Genomic DNA, 10,349 nt, shown 5'->3' with positions numbered 1-10,349 from the left:
GGAAGTCAAGGGGCTGAGAGTCTAAATAAAGGTTCCTTCCTTTTAAAAGCCATGTCATAAACATCTACACACTCTCTTGATGTTTCCCAAATGTCACCCTTTTTCCTATATAGTACACTGCTTTTGACCCATAGGACTCAAAAGTAGTCAAAGTAGTGCACTATATGGGAATAGGGTGCCATTTGGGGTGCACACTGACTGTACAGGAAACTCATATGTCACATCATGTCACAATTTTCTTGCTATTCTTTCCACGTATTGTAATAGTACTGATTTTATTTGTGTGAGATTTGAAAGAATGGGCTACTTACTTGGAGTTTTCACTGATTTCCAGGGAGGGCCCCAGGCCCAAAAGTGTCCTGTAATTTATAGCTCTGGGCTCTGTTTCTCAGATAAGAAGGGGAAGACAAAGTATAGTGCTTACATTTGAGTCTCAAATTAAGCTGTCATTGGTGCACACACATTCACAGAAGTGTAGGGGGCCTGTTAAAAATGCCTCACTTCAAGGCAGGCAGAATATAGCCTCCAGATTGAACATCATCCCTGGGAACCTACAGCAAGTATTGAGGCAGTGTTGTGTCAATCAATCAATCAAATGTATTTATAAAGCCCTTTTTACATCAGCCAATGTCACAAAGGGCTATACAGAAACCCAACCTAAAACCCCAAACAACAAGCAATGCAGATATAGAAGCACGGTGGCTAGGAAAAACTCCCTAGAAAGGCAGGAACCTAGGAAGAAACCTAGAGAAGAACCAGGCTCTGAGGGGTGGCCAGTCCTCTTCTGGCTGTGCTGGGTGTAGATTATAACAGTACATGGCCAAGATGTTCAAAGTTCATAGATGACCAGCAGGGTAAAATAATAATAATCACAGTGGTTGTAGAGGGTGCAACAGCACATCCGGTGAACAGGTCAGGGTTCTTAGACGCAGGCAGAACAGTTGAAACTGGAGCAGCAGCATGACCGGTGGACTGGGGATAGCAAGGAATCATCAGGCCAGATAGTCCTGAGGCATGGTCCCAGGGCTCAGGTCCTCTGGGAGGGGAGGGAGAGGGAGAGAGAATTAGAGGGAGCGCACTTAAATTCACACAGGACACCAGATAAGACAGGAGAAATACTCCAGATATAACAGACTGACCCTAGCCCCCTGACAAATAAACCATTGCAGCATAAATACTGGAGGGTGAGACAGGAGGGGTTGGGAGACACTGTGGCCTCGTCCAACGATACCCCCGGACAGGGCCAACCAGGCAGGATATAACCCCATCCACTTTGCCAAAGAACAGCCCCCACACCACTAGAGAGATATCTTCAACCACCAACTTACTACCTTGAGACAAGGCTAAGTATAGCCCACGAAGATCTCCCCCAAGGCACGAACCCTAGGGGGGCGTCAACCTGGAAAGGAAGTTCACGTCAGTGACTCAACCCACTCAAGTGACACACCCCTCCTAGGGACAGCATGGAAGAGCACCAGTAAGCAAGTAAGCCAGCCACAGTAATAGGGTTAGAGGCAGAGAATCCCAGTGGAGAGAGGGGAACCGGCCAGGCAGAGACAACAAGGGCGGTTCGTCGCACCAGTACCTTTCCGTTCACCTTGACACCCCTGAGCCAGACTACACTCAATCATAGAACCTACTGAAGAGATGAGTCTTCAATAAATACTTAAAGGTTGAGACCGAGTCTGCGTCTCTCACATGGATAGGCAGACCATTCCATAAAAATTGAGCTCTATAGGAGAAAGCCCTGCCTCCAGCTGTTTGCTTAGAAATTCTAGGAACAATAAGGAGGCCTGCATCTTGTGACCGTAGCGTATGTGTAGGTATGTACGGCAGGACCAAATCGGAGAGATAGGTAGGAGCAAGCCCATGTAATGCTTTGTAGGTTAACAGTAAAACCTTGAAATCAGCCCTAGCCTTAACAGGAAGCCAGTTCTAGTCAAGATTATTGCAGCCGTGTTAAGCACTAAATTAAGTTTATTTAGTGCTTTATCCAGGTAGCCGGAAAGTAGACTGCATTGCAGTAGTCTAATCTAGAAGTGACAAAGGCATGGATTAGCTTTTCTGCATCACTTTTCTGCATCATTTTATGACAGAACGTTTCAGATTTTTGCAATGTTATGTAGATGGAAAAAAGCTGTCCTTGAAATAGTCTTGACATGTTCATCAAAAGAGAGATCTGGGTCCAGAGTAACGCCAAGGCCCTTCACAGTTTTATTTGAGACGACTGTAGAATCATCAAGATTAATTGTCAGATCCAACAGAAGATCTCTTTGTTTCTTGGGACCTAGAACTAGCATCTCTGTTTTGTCCGAGTTTAAAAGTTAAAAAAATTGCCGCCATCCACTTATGTCTGAAACACAGGCTTCTAGGGAGGGCAATTTTGGGGCTTCACCATGTTTCGTTAAAATGTACAGCTGTGTATCGTCCACATAGCGGGGAAAGTTAATATTATGTTTCCGAATGACATCACCAAGAGGTAAAATATATAGTGAAAACAATAGTGGTCCTAAAACGGAACCTTGAGGAACACCAAAACATACAATTGATTTGTCAGAGGACAAACCATCCACAGAGACAAAAGGATATATTTCCGACAGATAAGATCTAAACCAGGCCGTGTAGTCCAAAGTTGTTTTCCAATTTCTCCCAAATAACACCCTATTTTCTATATAGTGCAGTACTTTTCACCAGAGACCTATGGGCCCTGGTCAAAAGTGTTGCACTACATAGGGAATAGGGTGCAATTTATTACACAACCAGTGTGTTGTGATGTATCAGTTTACAACATACCATTGTTTTCAGGCGAGGAGAAGAGATACCCCAGCTGTGATTTGTACAGGACCAATTAGTGAAGGGGGATTCACTCCCCAACAACCACACATCCCCCTTCCCTCCCTCATCCCTCCCCTTCTCTCCCTCTATCCCTCCACCCACCCTCCCTCCTCCACACACTCATCCCATCCCCACAGCTGATGAATTACATGCTACACAAGTCCTCTTCTCATACAACTGTTTTGAATTAGGCCTCTTCTCTTTATTTTGGATGAAACTAACAACTTTCTTTTAGCTTACTCATCTATCTCACACACAGACACTCATTAATAAGGAGGTAGAAGTGTGCCCTCGATGTGTGCCCTTGTTCAACTAAACAAACTCATTATACCTGTCATCAACCAGCTTGTACTGTATTGTAAGCGGAGAGGAGAGCACCGCTGTGTGTATGACAGTATGAGGGATCTAACGTCTGGGTTCTCGTGTTTGAGTGGAATGATTTATGAGCTTTGGATACAAACCCACACAGGGGTATTACAGATATTACATTTGGATTATTGTTCTGTTAGTGCACTCAACAATGTCGCGAGAGCACCATGGTTACTGTACGTGCTTGCATTGTTTTGTTCTGTCCCTGCGGTACACATGTATAAAGAACAGACAGGATAATAAAGGATTGTTGTCAGCGCAGCAGGTTTCTGCATCTTTCTAGCTCATCGTTGAAACCAAGGGGTCAGGTTTTCAGACCTAATTTCTCTATCCTGGGTAACATTGGCTTTTCCTGCTCCATTCTAGCCTTTAAATCCTATTTTTGTATATCTGCAATTATATGCAGTATGGTACCTTCCTCTTATTACTGGCTTGGTTAATGCAGCATAATCCACATCTCAGGTAGTCTCTAAATGTGTTTGTTATTCCAGGCTGTGGCTCATTTGAATGGCATAAATGTTAAGTGAATCTGTCCTGCTGGGGTTGCCTATGGTTCCCTATGGAGCAGGATTATATTCCAACCCAGTCATGAAACCTCTCCTTTGGAATAAAATAACCAAAAGGTTTCACCTTAAATATAAGTCTACAAAGGAGAGTTGTCTCTGTCATTTGACTATGGGTTGGTGATTCACAATGATCAGGAAACACCCCCTCTCTAGCCTGTATCAGTATGTGCAATTAAAGATAAAATCACAAATATTTACAGCGGCTTATCCAGCCCCATCCCTCGGCTTATAGCAAACAGGCAGGGCTGCCATTTGGCAAAAAATAAATAAATTAAGGATTGTGTCTTTAAACAAGATGTTTACTGACTGAATATATGCAATTAACCAAGTCCACACAGCAGCAATCAGGATGGAGATGGAGTTTAGGAAGGAATGTTGTTCTGTCATCCTGGTTGTACCGGTGGCCTGTTCACTCATTTACTTCACAATTGTTCTCGTTTCCTCTCCACATCATCGGTGCATACAGGGTCTTTTCATTGTATAAGGAAATGTTGTTTACGACCCGTCCCTGTTCACATGACTATCTACCAGACCTGGGTCAAATACTATTTGAAATCATTTAAAATACTTTAGCTGGGCTTGATTGAGCTTGTCTGGGACAATGGAACCAATAGAATAGTCCCAAAACGGAAAAGCAGAGTAAAGCAAATGCTCAAAGTATTTGAACGATTTCGAATAGTATTTGAACCCAGGTCTGCTGCTATCTACACACTGATCTGATCTACACAGCTTTCAGCTGTCTGTCCTATGCCTTGCTCTTAATAGGGTTTATGAGACACTTACTATTGAATGGACAGGCAAGCATGCCTCAAGTATTCAAGAGTAGGAACTTGCTAGTTCTCTTGTGAGATCATGTTGGTATAAACAGTGCGGGGGAGAAATACCTTCAAGTCAAGAGGCTATATTGTGAAATCTCGAATTGAACTGAGAGCCTGCTAAACATCATGTTAAATTCTCGACTTGACAGTACAAAATTATTTTCTGAGGAAACTATGCTTTCTTTTAATAGTCATAGTTATGTCCCTCAGTCAGAACAAATCAATTGTGAGTGTTTTAAAAATAACTTTACATCTCATAGTCAGCATCCTTTTCCAATTTCCACTTTATGTTCTGTTCTGGCGTTTTCTAGATGTACAGTGGTTCACTCAGTGAGTCATACATGCCTATTGACCCCTTCAATAAATCCCAAACACTCCAGACTGATTAGAAAACCACAATTTCGTTTCTCAACGATTCCCAATAAAAATGCCGATCATGTCAGTGAACAGTGTCACGTTTAGCTAGTTAACAGAAAACACATGTTGATGAAAAGCTGTTCAGTTAGCATCATGGAAGGAAGTTTATATTCATTATCCAAAGCTGACTAACTGAAGTTTATATCCAAGGCTGACTAACTGCTTGTTCCCATCAGTTTTATGTCTTTGACTTGAGAAGACAAAAGAGGTTGCGTCTCAAATGGCACCATAGTCCCTATATAGTGCACTGGGAATAGGGTGCTATTTGGGGTACAACCAGAGATGACTGAGTATACTGCCTGCTGCCCAAACCACATTATACTCTTCAGCACACAAGAAGAAGTGGGAAACAGAACAGTCACACATTGTGACCTTATTTGGGCCTGTGGACAAACCCTATTCCTGTGTTTCCCTGTCTGTGTGAATGAATAAGACGTCTCAGAGTTCCACACACATAACCTCTGCTCAGACACACACACACACACGTGGACGCACACACACACACACACACACACACACACACACACACACACACACACACACACACACACACACACACACACACACGGACACACACGACGCACACACACACACACACACACACACACACACACACACACACACACACACACACACACACACACACACACACACACACACACACACACACACATGGACGCACACACACACATATGGAGACACACGCACGCACGCACGCACACACACACAACTCAGCTCTGAGCTCACTGTGGGGGCTAATCAGCGTGGTCACAGAGCTGATCTCACTGAGAATGACTATGACAGACAACTCTCGGGTGGCTTTTGCCTGGCAGGCAGCTAGACGCGTGGGTAGGGAGGCTTTCCCTTATATCCAGCACTGCTGGATGGGAAGGACAAGGGGTTTGTATTCAGTATTCAGCTGATCAGGAGCTGGAATGTTGTCTGAGAATAGGAGGTGTTCAGTGGGGTAGAAACCTGAGGACCTTGGGAGTAGCTCAGGGCTGCTAAAGCCCAAACCTGGTCATGTAAAAAAGCCTTCGCAACAGCCTTCTTAACTTGTCTCTGTTCTTCTTCAAATATGACATTCATGTCCATGTAAAAACCTGTTCTTTGGAACATTAATCCAACTGTTCTATCTAAACTATCAGACAGTTCCTGGGACAACAGGGTTCTGTTTGATGACCTGTGAAACACCTTGGTTTTAAAGACACGTTACAAGACGTTTATAAACATGACATCTTATGAGATTTCTGACGTCTTCTTCATGTTCTCCAGCTTATGTCTTCTCCAGAAACACACTGCCCACGTTCCTAACTTATCTCCTATAAACTGACAGACAGGGATGCTGGATTCACTCAAGCCCCATACGGGAGAGCTGTATGAATCAAACAAGCCTAAAATAGAGTAGGAGTGATCGTAATCATAACTTTTTAAGGGAAAAGAATCAGCCCAGGTGCTGGAGCTGGCTGGAGGTACTGACAGACTCCGCAGTGGAGCGGAGCAAAGTGGAGGCCAGGTTAGGGGTCTATATAGGGAATAGGGTGCCATTTGGGACGCATACCCACTTTGTTGCGTCATGTAAGACCTTGTGTTTAGGAGATCACCATGGAGAATAAACACACAGGCTAGTCCTGTAAACCCAGAACAGGGTTCAATGGAGATGCAGTGTTTTGTTCAATCAAGAAGTAGCTAAGTCAGTACTGAAGCAATATCACCAAGGAGAGTAAACACAGTTTGCATCCCAAATGGCACCCTATTACCTTTGTAGTGCACTACTTCGTTTTAACCAGAGCACTAAAGGGAATACGTGTAAAAAACGGTGTAAAATAAACTCTACAGTACTCAGATGTCCCTGGTTGCAGCTTTGAGTTTGAAGGAGAACTGAAGATGGGTTTTGTACACACGGTCTAGTCCTGAGCCCTGTAGCAGGAGCAGACACCCAGAAGTGGTCCTCTTACTGCATGCAATAAAACACACAAACACAGGGATATTTCTGAAGACTAGTCTCTTGTTTTGAATTCTAAAATAATCACGAGAGTCACCATCTGCTGACTAGTACACAACGACCAGTCCCCACTTTACTGTGTGTGTGTGTGTGTGTGTGTGTGTGTGTGTGTGTGTGTGTGTGTGTGTGTGTGTGTGTGTGTGTGTGTGTGTGTGTGTGTGTGTGTGTGTGTGTGTGTGTGTGTGTGTGTGTGTGTGTGTGTGTGTGTGTGCGTGTGTGTGTGTAGATCAGATGAGACATTTCAAATTCTCTGACTACTTACAAGGAGTCATTGTTTGAGTTACCCCTCAAATCCACTATAACTAATTCAAAACATACACTTGTCAACATGGACTACAGGTGGCTTGAACCACACATAGTTTATTTAATATAGTCACTGTACTGTCTTTCACATGCACCTCTGTACTGGCTGAGACTGCCGTCAGCTTTACTTGTCCTTTTTGTTCAAACAGGATTGACAGATTTGCAGGTGGGTGGTTTGTGTGTGTATTCTTTGATTAGCACCCCACCCATTTCCTCCTCTCACAGGGTTACTTACAGTGTGAATGTAATCTGAAAGTATCGTAACCTTCCTGTCTGTAACACTGACTGTGGCACTAGTGACGCCCAAACATGTTTGACATAAAGAACACTTCATGTAAATATCCCAAGCTGTATACAGGAAATGGTGAAAGAGGATGTCGTCAAGATCAAAACTGACCAAGGATAAAAATCCTAAAAATCTTAATCCAGACAGGTTCATAGTACTCTGGGTTGCTGCAGTTCACTCAAATGATCTAAATTCAACCCATTTAACCTAATCGGAAATCCCCCAAAATAGGTCATGAATGATAGCCTATCAGAACACCGGCTGATAAACCGAATGCCCACACAGCTTCTTGAATCTTGAGCAGCACCAAGAGGTGAAAATGAAGAAACGGTGGACCTCAAAAAGAGGAACTAGGTAACGTACTCTCCCCTCTTCTCCACAGTGACATGGTAAGGGGCCAATGATCCAGGCATTAGCAGTAGCAGCAGCAGCAGCAGCTGTGGTTTGTGAGAGGAGAGCATCTGATGTTGGAGACTGATCTGGCTGGCTGGCTAGCTGGCTGACTGCTAAGCTGCCATCACAACAAAGTCCCAGAGGACATACTTAGCCACTCTTCTCAGATCCACCATGAAGACAAAGCAACTCCCATCTCTGTGTCGCTGGCTGGATGCAGCACAGCCAGAAATGAAAGTGTGGCTACAGCGCCATCTGTTGGTCACATACACTAGCACACATACAGTACTATGCCCTGAGTTGAATACTAGAGGTGAAAATAAAAACTTCCATTTGGAGACTAGGTTTGCTAGATTGAATTAAATGGAGATAGCCATTATTCATGGGAAGAATCTCTGAGTGAATGTGATACAATATAGTACGTGCTTGGAAAGTGTGTCCTTGAGTGATAACTTCAACACTACATTCTTTACAAAGAAGAAAAAAACATCTCAAAAAGAGAATCCATGCAATTTTTCTATCAAATGAAAATGTGATAAGTTTGTGTGATTTCATTATGACCATGCCGGCCTAGTGAAAGGGTTTCAGCTGAAAGGAGAGGTTAAACTGCCTGCTATTGAAAACACATAGTCCTTGAGAAACAACCAGGAAGGCTTGAGCACACACTCATGTACACACACACACACACACACACACACACACACACACACACACACACACACACACACACACACACACACACACACACACACACACACACACACACACACACACACACACACACACACACACACACCCCATCAGAGGGCTTCTATTGTGGTTTAGGCTTATGGCATTTAGGAGAGCTGTGATCGCAGCACAGAGAGCACAGCAGACCACGGATCACTTCATCACAATTAACTCATTGTGTCTGCCACTTGTAATGGCTCTAGCCCCACGGGAGAGGAGAGAGGGGTCAGGTGTGATCATGCTGACAGAGAGGGGTCAGGTGTGATCATGCTGACAGAGGGGTCGGGTGTGATCATGCTGACAGAGAGGGGTCAGGTGTGATCATGCTGACAGAGAGGGGTCGGGTGTGATCATGCTGACAGAGAGGGGTCAGGTGTGATCATGCTGACAGAGGGGTCTGTTCTGCTGTATCCCTGCCCACTGGGCTCCATCACCACAAGAAAGGAGGGAAGGTGCCCCTGCCCACTGGAGTCTGTTCTCAACACACCTATATCTACTCTCGCAGTCTGGAGTTAGGATTAGAAATATGCTCCATTTAATGTAAATAATCATTTGAAATTGTTCTAATGTGTCAATTAATTGAATAAATACAGCACAAAACATGAACCTTATCTCTGATATTAATGCCTTAACACATAAAACAACTAGGTGAGATTCAGATGTCCATCATGATCCCTTACGGATAGTCAGTAATACAACTGTCTGGACTTCAGCACTAGATTGGAACAGTTTGTCCAGCTCTCATCTATCACGCTGACAGAGCATCCAGTATTTCCCACATCTACATTAATCACTGGTCTGCCTATGAGCTCTGAAGGGTATATTCTCCGGCAAAAGCCCTCACTCTCTCTCCGCTGAATACATACAGACATGCACGCTCGCTTGTAGGCACGCACACGCGCATACCACACACTCACACACACACAGACAGAGGTGGGAAAGGCCACACTCTCCATTGAATTCCTCTGAGAGAGCAGGACTGATGCCTCACTGCCGAGCATAATGGCATGCCCTGCCCTCTGCTGCCTACCAGCCATATAGATTCCTTCAGTCTGTGTGTGTATTCATGTGTGTGTAACTAATATACACTGAGTGTACAAAACATTTGGAACACCTTCTGAATATTGAGTTGCACCCGCCTTTGCCCTCAGAACAGCCTCAATTAGGCTAATTTTGGCTCCAATGCTTCCCACAGTTGTGTCAATTTGGATGTCCTTTGGGTGGTGGACCATTCTTGATACACAAGGGAAACTGTGGAGTGTGAAAAGCCCAGCAGTGTTGTAGTTCTTAACACACTTAAACTGGTCCGCCTGGCACCTACTACCATACCCCGTTCAAAGGCACTTACATCTTTTGTCTTGCCCATTCACCCTCTGAATGGCACAATCCCTGTCTCAATCGTCTCAAGGCTTAAAAATACTTCTTTAACATGTCTCCTCCCCTTCATTTACACTGGTTGATGTGGATTTAACAAGTGACATCAATAAGGGATCATAGCTTTTACATGGATTCACCTGGTCAGTCTATGTCATGGAAAGAGCAGGTGTTCCTCCATCCTTTAAATCTTTGCAAATAGAATGATTTACTCTCTTCTCAGGATTCACATTTATGTTACTGTCTCCCTTGTG

This window comes from Salmo salar, chromosome ssa25 (assembly GCF_905237065.1).
Source record: "Salmo salar chromosome ssa25, Ssal_v3.1, whole genome shotgun sequence".
NCBI classification, from domain to species: domain Eukaryota; kingdom Metazoa; phylum Chordata; class Actinopteri; order Salmoniformes; family Salmonidae; genus Salmo; species Salmo salar.
Note: the sequence above shows the minus strand (reverse complement) of the source record.